Source organism: Motacilla alba, chromosome 4 (assembly GCF_015832195.1).
Source record: "Motacilla alba alba isolate MOTALB_02 chromosome 4, Motacilla_alba_V1.0_pri, whole genome shotgun sequence".
In the NCBI taxonomy this organism is placed as follows: Eukaryota; Metazoa; Chordata; class Aves; order Passeriformes; family Motacillidae; genus Motacilla; species Motacilla alba.
The window spans coordinates 56,634,302-56,649,444 of NC_052019.1; the positions used below are offsets into that span (position 1 = coordinate 56,634,302).

The window sequence follows — 15,143 nt, forward strand, 5'->3', positions numbered from 1 at the left end:
AGAAATGGATGAATTTTAGATTATAAAGTTAGAAGGAAGCACTGATACCCTCACGGGCATAGACCTGGGTATTTTTTACTGCTTTACTGTCACCTTGGGCAAGCCATTCCAGTTCTGTGTCTTCAGACTCATAATGCTCCTGGGTGGGCAGGACAACTGTTCATCTGGTAAAACTCTCAGGGCCTTAAGTCCTCCAGGCCTCAGTGTTGCTGGATTTTAAAATGAGTTTAAAGTCACACCAGAACTGCCAATACATGTGAAAATTTACTGGCCTAAGTATAGGGATATAATTATGCATATAAGTGTATCAGAATATTTTGCCACGTAGAAACATCTTGCACTTGTTGCTTCAAATCTCCTTCCAGGAACGATGACTGGGTAAAAGCCAAAGTATTTGCTAAAGAATCAGTTTCAGCTCAATCTTGCTTGCGCAACACTTACCTGACTACTGTAAAGATCCTGCGAGCAGGCAGGAGAGGCTTGCCGTTCCACATGTGGCCTCCGAACTTTCAGCCAGTTCCACTTTGGAGCTGACACTTGCAGGTCCAAATGGAGTTCAAGTCAGAGGGACAGCGGCGTGAGGCTTCATTACTGGGGCTCTGACTGCACTAGAAGCCTCACGCAGTGTAATGGCTTGACTCGCGTGAGTGAGGACTAAGTGCAGCAATACCTATGGGCAGGAGGATGTCCACGTGTGAAACACCTGGGGCTAGAGAGTGCTCTGTCATTGGGAGGTATTACAGCAATTACTTCAGTATTAAGACTCGACCAAGTCAAGGCTGAATCACCTGTGGAAAGCGGCAGGACAGAATGCTGTTCCATCGGGAGTTGACTTTAACTCCAAAGTCCGACAGCATCTGCCGCTGTCCCCGAAGCTCCGCTGCCGGAGCTCCCCAGCTGCTCCGGCGGGGCAGAAACGCCTTTTTAGCCGCAGTGAGGGTGTCGGAGGGGGCTCACACTCGGGGCGGGGGTCGGGCTGTGGGTCTGGGCACACAGCGGCCGTGCCGTGCCGGGCCGTGCCGGGGCCGCTCTCGGGCGGCGGGCGCAGCGCTCCCAGCGGGACCCGGCGGCGCGGCGGCGGGGGCGGGAATTTGGGGAGGATCCCTGGCCGGGCCGGTGCGTGTGTGTATGTGAGTGTGTGTGTGTGAGTGTGCCGGTGAGCGGCGCGGGGCGGCTCCGGCCGCCTGACGCCAGCCGGGCCACATCCATCCCGATCCCGATCCCGATCCCGGCGCGGAGGAGCTGCCTGCTGGCCGCCCGTCACCGCCCGCCAGCCGGTAACAACTTCGCGTCCTTCCGCGCCTCTTCCCCCGGGGCCGGGCGGCTGTGCCCGCGCATCCTCCTCCTCCTCCTCCTCCTCCCCCCGCTCCCCGCGGCTTGCCCGGCGCTGCCGCGGTGGTCCCCGGCGGCGGGGCCGGGCGGCGCGGCGGCAGCGGCTGCGGGCAGCGCTGCGCTCCCGCTCTCCTTCCCGGCATGATGGCGTCCCTGCGGCGGCCCGGCGGGGACCGCTCCCGGCTCCAAGTTGGTGGGTAGGTGCCGCGCCGGGCCCGGCGGGCGGCAGAGCCCTTCTCTGTCGGGAAGCCGCCGTCCTGCGGCTCCTCCCCGGCCCCGGCCCCATCGTGGCCCGCGGGGACGCGGCGGAGCCCCGCCGGCCGGGGCAGGGGCCGCCTTTGTGTGTGCGGGAACAGCCCTTCGCCTCCCGCCTCGGCCCGACCGCGTCCCTCTCCCTCTAATTTATCTTCTTTCTCCTTTTTTCCCCCTTCCTTTCTTTCCGCAGCCCCTTCCTCTCCTGGTTTTTTTTTTTCCCTCCCCTCCCCTTCTTTCTTCTTTAATGACAAATCTGTGCTTAGAGGTCAAGGAAAGTTCACTTTTTTTTTTCTTTCCCCTGTTAGAGGGTTTGGATGCTTGAGATTTTCCCCCTCTTCAGTATAGTTGCTTCATATACTCGTACAGCCAAATAATCTTATCCTGAATATAGATCTTTAAAGCTTATTAAAATTTACTGGCGTGGAAATATTCAGTCATGCGTTCGAAACGATCTGGGCCAAATACTGACTTTTTTTTTTATTTTTTTTTAAAAATATAAACTGAAGTCAGAGGGAGTTCTGACCGAGGCAGGGCTGCTGTGATTGCTCTTTTGTTAGCAGATCAATCTGAAGAAGGTACGTGGTCCGACCTTACAGTTTGCTTTTACAGTATCTGGATAACAACAGCTTATTCTGAAAATTAATCATTATTTTGGTGTATTTTAGGATAACATGATGCTCACTGCATGTCTACAGTTCTATTTGGGAAAGTATTTTCAACAGAGGTTAATAAAAACAGTATTGTTAGAGCCAGATGGGGAGGAGTAAAAGTAGATGTGTTGTTCAGATACAGGCAAATGGAAAAGATCATTGCCTGAAACATGTCAGTGTTTAATGGGTGTCAGTGTTCAAAGATACTGCACCTTAAAACTAACATGCTTCTTCGGAAAGAGCTGTCATAGCTGATTGTTTGAATCCATTTTGCACACAGAGGGGAAGTCAGAAAAAGAAAACTTGTTTTAAATTTTTTCTTCCAATAGTTATATGTATTTTTAAGCGGCATTCAGGAGTAAGAATGGAAACTGTAGCTTACCCAGCCCACAGAGAACACTTTTCTTTGCAGGTGTGTGTCTGTAATTCTTCTTGTGGCTGACTGCATGCACCTTGTCATGTCAAACAATAGGAACAAATCATGTGAGGGAACCTCAGTTTGGCTTATTTTTTTTCTTTTACTTGTGAGTAATGATTTGGCTGAATTATGGGATGTGAGTTTTTTTTAGTTGCAGCTGATTAATACTTAATTTCCCCCTTAAACCAGAGAGCAGTGCTGTGAAGCTTTTTCAAGGTTCTCATTGGATTTTAGTGCAGGTTCTGAGTGCTCACTTCTCTGTTGAGACTGGAAGAACATCAGTATGAAAATGAGAGTGATCTGGCCCTTTTTGGAGTCCTTGCTGTGGTCTTAGGGCTGAAGTCTTGCAATTTACTTCAGATTGTAAGTAGGCGCTTGAGAGAAATTTCCCTTGATTTGGGTGATCCAGAAGGCTTCTACAGCTATGAGAAATGATCAGTTCAAGGCATGATCAGGTTACCCTAAGGGTAGGGATTTGTCCTTGCATCTGTTTTAACCCCATTACCATTGGGTATGTAATCAAATACATTTTTTTCCTATTCTGTTCTGTTCAACTTGCTTTTTTGTGCACCCTTGAAGATGTGATGATCTGATACATTTGAGAGAAGCGACTGAGTAAAGAGATGGAGATCTTTCTGTTTTCAAATAAATAGTAACTATCAAATCAAATATTTGAAAACTGATGAGTTTGGTGTTTGCTTTTCCTCTGTAGTTTGAAAACAGAAGTAAAGAGTTGAACATGAAGAAAAACAATACAAAGGTTAATAAAAGTGCCACTTGTGTTTCTGAGTACTTGGAAATTATTCAGATTAAACTATGAATTTCTTTGCTTGCTATAAAGATTTAAATTTTAAAAATTAAGGGATTATGACTATTTTGGTTTGGTTTTTTTTTTTCAATTTAAGCATGAATGCACTGGATATTACATATTGCCAGTATTCTGTCCTGTGCAGCCCAAGCTGTGTGCGTAAAATATCATTTGAGTAGTCTTACAGGCCTAATGGAGGCATCATCTCAGCTTTATAAATAATGTAAGTTGTGTATAATGTGGAATCCCCAGAGACTGCAGAGAAAGCATCATTACCAGCCTTTTCAACCTGCTGGAGATCTTAAATTGATTTACAGCACTGAACTGGTGCAAAATGATACATCAGGATGACACAGGGTCAACCTGTAAAAGTCTATGATGTGAGCCTGTTAGTTCAGTCATCATAATTAAACCATATTATGAGGGCAGCGAAGCAAGTGTCTGTGACATGTCCCATTGTGCTTCAGATATGGCTGGTTTAAGAATCAAATAGAGAGAGCACCGTGTGTATTATTTAGGTTATGCAAAGAGTAGTTGGAATTAAAGTTTGTGGCCCTGTGAAGAGTAAAAAGCTGAACCAATCTAGGATGACTCTCAACCTCTTCCTTGCAGTCTTTATAAAGGAGCTGAAATAGATGAAGGCGTGTGCAGCTACGGGATGTATGAGTGGGGAAGTGGTTGTGAGTGAATCTCTGAAATTTATACATCTTTTCTCAAGGATCAGCTAGACTTTACCTGCAGACTGTGCTATCAGATATCAAAGGAACAAACAGGCAAACAAGCCAATTGTTTGGATTTTTTCTCCTAGTATTTCTATCCTACTGAAGTTTGTATCTGCCTGTTGAAACATTCCTGAAGATCTGAGTTCTTGTAGAAGACAGAGCATTTTAGTAATTTCTTGAACTATATGGCCAAACTTCTAGAACAGAGACTGTAATTTTGACTATGAGTTGGCAAAAGTCACTTTTCTTAGTGAAGACAACTGAGGCTTCAGATTTGTTTTTTCCTCTAACAGCCCTAGAAAATATCATGCCACAGGTAGTAAAATGTTTGCTAAGTACTCAGCATCTCAGGTCTTGCTCTTTCTGCTGCTAAAATCACTATGATGTGTTTTGGGAAAAGTTCTGCAAAACCGACTTTTTTTTCTTCTTTCTGCTAGTCAGGGTGCTGCTTGGGGATTTGAGAGTTTTGCATTTGTTAGTGTTTAAACCATCTCCTCATTCCTGAAGTGGTGTGAGTTTTTAATCTCCTGAGGTTCTCCCAGCCCAGAAAGAAACGTACCTTATTTTTAGGCATAAATATAAGTAAAAATAATTTTGAGGCATGGAAGTGAAGGAGACAAAATAAATGGTCACTAGTGGTAAGAGATTTATTAGTCTCCAGGTTCAGTTGCACCTCAAAAGTATGTGCTTTAGCTAAGGTGGCAGAGTGGCAGATAAAAGAATTAAAGCTCACTTTGGAGTGCAGTGGCTTTTAAAACGTGGATGTGGAGCTGTCTTCTGCTGTGTCAGTGCAGATGAAGAAACTACCGTATGTGAGAGACAGCCATAAAATCAGTGAAAATGAAAGTCAGATTGCACAAATTGCTTTATGGTCGATGAAGTGATCTTACCGATGTGTGGGGGGGTTGTTTTTTGTTGGTCTTGTTTGTGGTTATTTTTTTTAATTTCTGGTTTAGGTTTTCATGACAAACTCCCTCAGTTTTGCTTTCAGAGTGAGGGAAGATCTGTTCTACCCATAAAAACTTCACTGTTTTTCCCTGTAGTAAGAGCAGACTAGTGTTCTTCCACTGCCCTTTCTTCTGTGTATAGTAAAAAACTGAATGCATACCAGTCTTCATAATTAAAAGATGATATGCAGTTCCTAGAAGTTCTCCTTTGAAATGTACTGAGTGGGAAATTCAAGTTTAAAATATAAACCCCAGCTTGGCAAGCAAGGTTTAAAATGCTGGTGACCTACAGACTCATTTACACAGGCATCTTGCAGTTCTCAAGCTATTTTGCTCAAGCTGTAGAACAGCAGAGAATTTTTATATTAGAATGGAAGGTTTTGCTTAGGGTGGGAAGGAAGTTATTGTAAATTGATATTTTTAAAGTTTTAGTGTTGCATCCCTGCAGTCTGGGATATAACTATTTCCATTAGAATGTCACTGCCCTTCAAGATTTGAAATAACCAGAGAAAGTGTTCAACTGGGCCTTCTGTGGAGGGCTTTACAGAGGATGGGTTCAGGGGTGAGGACACCCTTGGCTAATGGCTGCCACAAAGATCCCTATCCTTCTCCTCAGACAAATGGTAATTTGCATTACAGAAGCTTTTCGGGTTGCTGTGTATTTGAGTGGGGGACGCGCCACGTGTTTTTTAACGGGATAGAGAAGGCAGACGTTTCATAAAGTATGCTGATTTCAAGGAATGAAAACATTTTCTAGAATGACCCCAGATCATGCAGGATTCTCTCCCTGCATCTATTTGCCACCTGCATGTGCTGGCATTGGAAGTTCCTCCCAGTTTAAAGGGAGCAAAGGTTGAGCACAGTACTTCTGATTACCTGTGTGAGGCCAAGTGTTCCACGCGTGAAACGCCGAACTCCGTTGAGCTGTGGAGATGGGTCCGTTTGTTTAATTTTTTTTATTTTGGGAAAGGTGGAAGGATGTGTGGGGAACTGTGCCAGTAGGATTGCTCTGGTGGAAGGGTTGTGGGGCTGTAGTGCTCCACAGCAGCTGGGTTGAGCCATCTTTAGATTCCAAAGGGTTTTCTGCAAGCACGGATTGCTTTGCGGAGTTGTACTCTCCTGGTGACTGCTGTCTTGGGAGACTGTGTAGAAGCTGAGTTTAGATCAAGAGTTGAAGCTTTTTTCTTCCTGTCTCTACACTTTCCAGTGTAGGGAAGCTGACCAGTAGAGCTATTCTGGACACTTGCACAATTTGGTTGTTCTAATATAATTCTGTAATTGTTCTGGACTACGTCACTTTTATTCCAATATGTGTTATCCACTTGAGAGAGTGATATTAGAACACATGTCACCAGTCTCTCCCATTTGGTTCTTCCCTCATCCTCTCTCCAGCATGCACAGGCAAAGTCTAGGGTACAAGGAGAAAAACAAATTATTTTTAAACATGTCTTTATATAAGTCATTATATTTAGGCACTGTTCAAAGCAGTATCATCCAAACCCAACCATTATGTTGAGTTGGCATGTAAGCAAATGATTAATGTGGTTCACCAGTGATTTCTGAAGCATTATTTCATATTTCTGTACTTATAAAGGGAACACTCTTCCCAACATGGCAGCAGATGAGGCTGTCTAAGCCAGTATAGACAGTTTGAATTATAGCACTTAATGGTATTCAGAAGTATATCATTTGTTGCATGCTTTTGTCATTAAAACTACTAAAATGCCAATCCACATCAAAGTAATCTATGGGCTATCAATCCAATATTGGGTAGCTTGAAAATAAATACTGATTAGAAATTTTTGCAGTGCTGAAGTGATTATAGACAGAATCATGAGAGTTTTTGTGGTCTCCTTGTGTCTTTCCCCAGCATGGGTGTAAGAATCTCATCTGCCCTCCAGTTTTGACTGGTGGGCTTGCTTCTTCCAGTACTTGGAACTTGTTTGAGGGGAAGCTGAAAATATAGATTTCAGCTCAATACAGATTTCATCCCTGAGAAGAACTTAGATTTCAGGGTTTGCAGCATTACAGAGTTTCTTCTTCAGAGGTGGCAAGACTGATGTACATGTTTAAGGACATATCTAAGTAGATGAAAGCAAAAAAAAGCATATGTGCACACACTTGACACTTCTGTAGCAGGTTGAGAAGTTTCTCATGAGTTCAGGGAATCTTGTGTGTTCAGATTGATTGGTGCATGCAGTGACCATAGTTGATGATACCTCTACTTGGTTTTCTTTCTCGCTTTGTTCAACACTGCAAACTGGTATCTCATTCTTCTGTGTTGACATGAAAGATTAAATCACTGAGATATTTTTCTTGTAAATAATTTCAGACTTGTGATTTCAAGCATTTTAAGGCATTGAAAATAATGTCAGCATTCTGTCTGGTGTATTCGTGTTGAAACCAGGGCATGAGACTCGTAAAGATATTTTAGTCTTACAATGGTGTGTATTTAGAATCCTTCAAGTGGATAGGGATGCTCTATGTGTGTTGTGCACAAATGAATACCTAAAACAATAGTCACTGCTGTTGAAAGTTAAATGGTTTGGATGAGATAAAGGTAGGCTACACCTATTTAGTTGAGAAGAGACTGTAAATTTATCAAGGTCTGTGTATGTAATAACTATTTATATATAAATACTTTAATGCCATTTAAATGCTTGAAAGCTTAAAATCAGTTTGGTTAAAGATGAAGTAAATTACTCAAGAATCATGTTGCAACAAATTGTGGCTTCCCCTTAAATGTGTTCCTAAGGGTGATAGAAGGAGGAAACATCTGCTGTTTGGTCAGATGCTGTTAATGAGCTGCATATTTGACTTCATTCTGCCAGTGTATTTCACCTTTGTATCTGTTAGGTTTCGTTTGAATATTAATCAAGTACCCTTGTTATCTTACGTGCATCTTACTAGTAAAGACTTTGATTCAACTGATCTGTTGGGAGAAAAACATGTAGCTTGTAACAGGACATATTTTCTGTGGCAGGGGAGAGAGGGCTCCCAAAATTTTGCCAAGATAAACATGGTAATATGTGTAAGAGTGGACTTGGAAGATGGTGTGGAACTGGCATCTCCTGCTCTTTCAGTTGATGGTTTAATTCTCTGGGGTGTCCCTGTGATTTATCCAGAATTATATCGCAAAGAATAGCAAAAAATGTATGGGTTGGGTTTTTTTGTTCTCCGTTGTTTTTTAACTCCTTGTCCTTTTCTTTCTAGCCCTCCCAAGATGTTGTAAAACAAACTCTGCTAGTGGTTTGGTAGGACAAAATAGTTGGCAGAACACCCTTGCTTGCTGTTGGCCAGTTGTCTTTTTTCCAAGGGTTTCCGAGCTGTCTTACATGAAGCAAGAAATTTACTTTCAAGTTAGGCTACACACCAGCACCTGCTTAGGAGTGTAGATTCTGCTCCCAGGTCTTGAAAAGTTAATAAAACTGGCTCATCAATAAAACACAGTTCTGTTTGATAAAGGATCTTTTGTTTGGTACTTAAATGCTCTGTTGTGAAATTTGACACATTTTTACCACTGTAGGGCTTTAGTTAGGTTAGTAAAACTACAAATTACAAGATGATTTTTTTTTTCTGTTGACTTAATTCCAGGTGTAATAAAATAATCCATTCTGCCTTTGCAGATGGGCTGGGAGACAAACAGGATGTGAACGTGACACGCCTTAGTCATGGTTGCTTAAGGTATCTGGTGCTATAGTGATGAGCATGGGATGGGAACCTCTGTAGATCAGAATCTTCCAGTAGCTCACAAGCCGTGAAAAATGAAGTGGAAAAGTGGCTTTTTACCAGGGCTGGATGTGAAGCAAGGTGACAGTGATGAGGACTTGTGTTGTAATTGAACAGAGCCATACATGAAGCCAAACTTCAAGAGTACAAGCATGAAGAGAGGAAGAGTGAGGCAATTCAGAAGGCTTGTGGATTCTCTGAAGTGGTCAAAATCGGGGAGAAAGCAGCTTTCTTGTGTGTCTGCCTGTGCACAGCAAGCAGAGTTCAGTCCCTACCTCGGTGTAGTAGCCCTTGATGCAACATTGTAGTTGTGCCAAGGCAAGCGGAGTTCTATCCAGTTTTCTTGAACCAGTTGCTTTTCTGAAGTGTGACCAAATTAATTGGCAGGTGGTTGTTTTGGGAGTTTCACAGAATCACAGTATGGTTGAGATTGGAAGGGACTTCTGGAGCTCATCTGGTCCAGCCCCCTGCTCAATCATGGCCATAGGTTGCCCAGGACCACATTTGGATAACTTCTGTTTTTCCAGTTGTGTGACAACTACTCTATTGTTTTGTCCCAACAGTGAATAAAGTAGGTTTGAAATTTATTTCAACCTCAAAAGACCTGCCAACATGTACATGATGGCTTCAGGGATTGCTACATGCATAATGCCATTACACTGGTTAATTTCAAATGTGTGGTAGTATTCCAGGAATCCCAAACACATCTAAAGCATGTGCTTGCTTCCCTGTACAGGGAGGGAAGAGGGAGAGGGAGGGACAGAGACCCAACTTGAGTGGCTTTACTGAGGTCTTACCATGAGTCCCCAACATTCAAGACCAGAATTTCATCTCCCTTCACACAGTGTCTTGCTCTTTGCTCTTGTCAGGCACTTCTTTTTCTTTTTATCACCAAGAAGATAGATCGATAGATAGATAGATAGGCAGATGGAACAGACCTTGGTTATGTCATAATCTTAGTTCTGTTAATTACCTTGTGAATGCAGTGATTAAGTATACTAATCTGAAAAATGTGAATTTTGACCTTGTTAAATGTCTTGGAAAAGCTGACTTACATCTAGGTTGCCATCTTGACTGTTGCAGTTTCCTGTTCTGCATTTTTGCATGCTGCTGGCTTTACAGTCTGGCATATTTAATAACAGGCCTTTTATTATCCATGGTAGCTAGTGTCAGTGTTAAGTGCTTTCTCTTGGATGTAGTAGCCAAAGGAAAAGTCTTTGTCTTTATTAGCTTAAAATTTAGGATAATGCAATTATAGTTTCTGTAATGTGTTGTATCGTATTTCATGTGGAAAATATTTTAACAAATGCTCTTGGGTTAAAACTCTGCAGTGTGTGGTATTTTTGGGTAGATGGATATGAAATTGCTCTTTTTTCCCCCAAGTTTGCTGTGTAGTTACTAGAGCAGAAGGCAGTGGCAGTTAGAGGGGGGTTGAATTGCTTACTGGAGTGTTTGGTTATTCAGAACCAGCCAAGGCAGGGCTCCTTGCTCTGGGGATGAGAGCAGGTTTTGCAAATCAGCTGAAGTACTCGTGTCTGAGTGTGAGCTCATCTTTGACCTGGGTATCAGTTAAAATTTGAGGGTGGCAGCTCCCGGAGATGGAAAGAGCTCATAAGAGCTGGGTTACTCTCAGTCCCAGGCACGAATTTCTTCGCGTAGGCTGCCTGGGTGACTTCAGTGCTCTGAGCTGATCTTGCAGAAGGTGTTTTTTGGTTTGTGTTGGTTCTGCCAGGTTAGGAGGGTGAACTGACTGGCAGGTAGAGGGGAAGTTATGTTGCAGTCCCAAGGCCGGCACAAGGGAGTCAAGGGAAACCTTTTCTCTCTGGGTGGGATTGAGCCCTTGAGGCTGCTCTTTGGCTTGTGGACCTGTGACCTTGCTGGCCCAAGGCAGTCCTGGAGGTAGCCAGTCACAGGCAGCGCTGTAGCACTCCTAGATGAAGACTTCCTTAAAGTCCTTGCCAAGGAAAGGTCTAATTTACAGGGTTTTTTTCCCAGATACTTATGTTGGTGATTAGCGGGGAGAGACTTGACTGCCAGCAGTTACGTCAGCCACAAAGCCCCAGTGTAGCTCTATTGGCAGGAAAACGACGCTGATTAATGGTGCAGTATCTTTTATGGGGGGAGAGGGAGCACGGATGGAGAGCAACACTTCAACAAGCTTTCCTGATCAAGTGTTGTTTTGCTGGTATTAACTGCAAGCTGTCTAAGAGATGTTTTTCTAGTTTAATGCAACTGCATGAGCAGAACACATCTAGTGCATGCCCTGTGTGAGACAGGACAAATGTTTTCCCTCAGGAGGAAAAGTATGTCCAAGTTTGACTTCTTGGTAGTAGAAACTTTATTTTCTTCTTTAGAGGATGAAATAACTTGAAACAATTAGCAAACTTGGTACAGTTAGCAACATTATCAAGAAATCAGAGAAAAGGCAAATACTAAATCCGCTAAAAACCCTTTTGTAAAGGCAGATTGGTGTTACCAGAAATCACTGCCAGTGAGGACAGTTAGGACACCTGAAGCTGGTCTGTGCTGTGAGCCAGTGCAGTGCTTGTAGCTTTCCTGAGTTCTGCACCACTGCATAAATCACTTTCAAATTTTTGGCTCTCGATCCACTTTTCTCGAAAGAAATTCAGAAAACATTTGTTTTGGTGCTATATGATAAATGTGTTTAAAAGCCCTTACTCATTTTTGTTACTTGCATCTTTGTAGTATATTTCTTAACTTTAAGGAATTAGACTGTCTACAGAGTTAAAATACAAACTGTAGGTATTTCCCTAGTAGCAGGAGCTACTACTATTCCTAGTGCTGGAATGAGGTACTCACTGAATTCCCTTGTAGCCTTCTGCTGTGCTGGGGAACTCTCCAGAACATGGGAATCTGACTGTAACATCTTTCTCATTTTTATCTCTGGCTTGACTAGAGGCTTCTTTACAGAAAGCATCAGCATAAATACTCCAGGGCTATTTACTGCAGTTGACTGGATAGCTGTTCCCTTTGCCCTTCTCCCCACCCATTTATCAGGAATATGCATGGTCAGAGCCAATGCATCTCCTGTGGTTTGAGAGCAGGGAGCAGTTGAGAAGTGGCAGTGCTGGTGGCAGGCTGCTTTGGCTCAAGCCTGATATTCCTGATTTTTTCTGTCTCACCTTTGCCTACTTTCTTGCTTTCACTGATTTGGGACATGAGGACTCTCAATCTTCCAGGCTAGCCAGAAGTCAGGGTTGTTTGAGCCTAAAGGCTTCTTATCTTGGGAGCTGGGAAGTGCTGATTTCAGCCCCAGAATTAAAGACATCTATGGAATAGCTAAAAGACAAGGAGTCTGAAATCTTTGTGTGTTCTTTCCTTGCACTAGCTTGTAGCCTAGAAGTAAGTAGTCTTGGCAAGCAGCTCTGGAATTTGGAGTTCTTCTGTCCATCCTCAGTACCAGGCCAGCTGTGACTGTTTGTTCAGTAGCAGGCAGCAGTGGAAAATTTGGAAGCATTATGGCTGTTTTAAGCTAGCCTGCTGCTGACCTTGCAGAGCATGGGGTGTTTGGAAAATGCTGTGTTTTGGTGTCTCAGCTGTAAGAGACTTGCAACTTTGCAAAACCTGACTTTTGAAACTTCAGACTGGTCTCAAAAATTATGCTGGAGTGAATAATGGGTTGTCTTATTGCCATATGCAGAGTCATACAGACTGTTAAGAAAAGCTTGCAGATAAGGGAAGGGTACTGAGTAATTCTTTATGTGGCTTGGTTCCTCTTCCAACAGTCATGAAAAGCTTACAGATAACCAGGGAGTCAGACAGATTACAGCCCTTTTCTCCTGTTGTAAAACCTCCATATTCCCAGTAAGCAGTGTAGGAGGATATCTTCCACTTCCTTTCAAGCTTTGCTGTTCCCAACTGCTGTATTAACTATCAGTTCCTATCTGTGGGTTGAAGCCTTTGTACAGAACGCTCCAAAGCCTTGATCTCAGGAATATGAGAAAACAGTTTGACGTGAGATTCTGCAGATGTTCTGGCACAGGGCTGTGACAGCTGCTTTTGCCTCATCCCACAGTTTTTTGGATCTTTGACTCCTCATGAATGTCTGCACCCTTGTTTTGCCCTTTTGGGAGGGGAAAGGTGTGTCTGTGACTTCTGGGTCTGTTTTTGGTGTAGACACACTCAGAGTTGTACCTCAACTGCTGGTGAAGGCTGCAATCAACCCTTTATGTGTGTTTGTGGGTGTATTTTGAACTTTGTTAACCCAAAGTGTCCTTGACTTGGTTTCAAGAGGATCCCTGATTTGTACTTGCCTGTAAATCGTGAACTTTAAAAAGTTGAATTCTCTTGTGTGGAAGCTGAAGGGGCATCTATAAACACTGTGATCTTCCATTTATAAAGGGTCTATGACTTAGGATGGCTTGATAAATACCTAGGAACTGCCAGGGAGTATTTGCTGTGATGGGGTTGTGCAGCTGCTCCTCACTGTCCTGAGGACCTGGAGCACGCTGGGCTTTGTGTCATCTGAAGTCCAGTCCCAGTTTTCAGTGGGCCACTCGTGGCATGCTGTAATTAAATAATGTTTCATTGGACAGTGGAAGTCTGGCAAATATTGGTGTTTGTGTCTGAGTTGTATAAACTTGGCTTGGAAAGCTTTGTCATCTTTAAACACTTTCTCTGTCCAGAATGGTAGTTGTGAATTGCAGGGCACTTGATGAAATTCAACATGGACATTTTAAAGACATGAAGAAGCTACAGTGTTTTAAAAGTTGTTTAAAGGCAAAAAAAAATTGCTTTTTAGTTTTTACAGACAAGGCAAAGACAAGGAAAGCTGGAAGAATCCTTTAAAATGAGAAAAGCTGGAGGAATCCTTTAAAAAAGTAACAAAAGCATGCATCTCATGAAATGCACTGAAATGTCTTCAGCATTGGCAAACTGACTACTCTTATTTAAGGTGCATAAATGGTGGGTGGAGGACTAATTTGTGGAAAGATTTATTTAATTTCACAGCATTAATTTTTTGGTTTAATTTTCATCAGTTTGTCCTGCTTTGCTGAGGCTTGACCCAATAACTCTGTTATTAGTGAATACATAATTTTTCTTCTCAGTTTTGTTCATCTTTTGATTTGGTGAAGGATTCTGCTTTAAAGCTGGGAATCTTGAGCTGTAATTTAACATCTTTACTTAATCTCTGATAAATGAGGTCTGGGTCACAGTCTTTAGAAGTGGTTTTATGCAGCTGATGTAACTGTATTGGTGCAGGCTCTTGGTGAAATGAATCATTTTTAGGAGCAACGACTTGCCTCAGCTGAGCATAACTGGAGTGCATTTGGTGGGGTTCCCCTCCTTAAAATATACCCTGTTGGAGCGCTGCTCTGGCTGGGGCTGACAACCCCCTTTTTGAATTCATGCAGTCTGTGCTAGGCTGTCCTGTTCTCTGAAGACAAAACACATCTTGCATTTTATGAGCTTCACTCAAAAATTTTGATGCCTGAGTGGTGATAGGCATTTTTCTTTCTTTTCTGTTTTAAAGGTTTTCCTTTATGCTGCAGATGTATGTTTTAACTGCCTAAAAAAACCCCTGAAAGTGACATTTCAGTAAATTTTCCGCATCTCACCTGTGAAGGAAGTTCCTCCCGCCCTGTGCTGATGAATTGGAGGGAAATGCTTTTTTCAGCTGATAAAAAGAAATAAAATTCCGTGCCCTTCCCAAAGGAGGAATTCAACAATTGGACAAGTGATGTGGGACCATGTGTTGGTTTGTAAAAGGATATAGTTTGTAAAGATGTTTCCTTTGATGCCTGCGATGAATATGGATGTGTTTCCCTTGGAGAGGGTTTTGATTAAATTATGCAATTAGAGCTGACCAGACAGATCTAAATATAGGAAGAGGTTTCAGTTATCCTGCCTTTGTGTGTATTAACACACCCACACAGATGTGTGTTTGTTATTGTTGTAAACAACACCTGTTTTCTAAAGACAGTTCAAAAAGTCAGGAAAGGGAATGGTCTTTGTGGAAAAAGGGAGTTACACATAAGTTTTATGATGAAAGGGAAAAAAAAATCTGTTCTCCCTAGATTTTTCACCTTTTAGAAAAGGTCTTCTAACTTAGTTTGGTAGGTGGATGTTCATAAAGCCATGGCCAGTGCTGCAGACTGGTCTTAGAGGTTCTCCTGCATTTTTCAGGTACTTGATCTGTATCGTCTAACAATGCTGACTGAGATCCTTGGCTGCTCCTGTACTCCTGTGTGCTCTTAGTGTCCTGGTGGGACAATGTGTGGAGTTTTAAGTACAACACAGCACAAATGAAATGGATAAACC

General features: G+C 42.8%; 1 protein-coding gene across 4 annotated transcripts in view; it reads left to right on the top strand.

The window, feature by feature from the left end:
* The first annotated feature begins 1,059 nt into the window (after window positions 1-1,059).
* Window positions 1,060-15,143, top strand: part of SMAD1 (SMAD family member 1) — a 43,455-nt gene continuing 29,371 nt past the window's right edge. Inside the window, exons 1-2 of one of the 4 annotated variants that reach the window (XM_038135754.1) lie at window positions 1,060-1,277; window positions 2,094-2,162. The gene's annotated coding sequence lies outside the window, so the exon portion shown is untranslated. Of the gene's footprint in view, window positions 1,278-1,352; window positions 1,530-2,093; window positions 2,163-15,143 lie in introns of those variants that run through there. The other 3 variants (XM_038135751.1, XM_038135752.1, XM_038135753.1) reach the window with 3 other exon arrangements.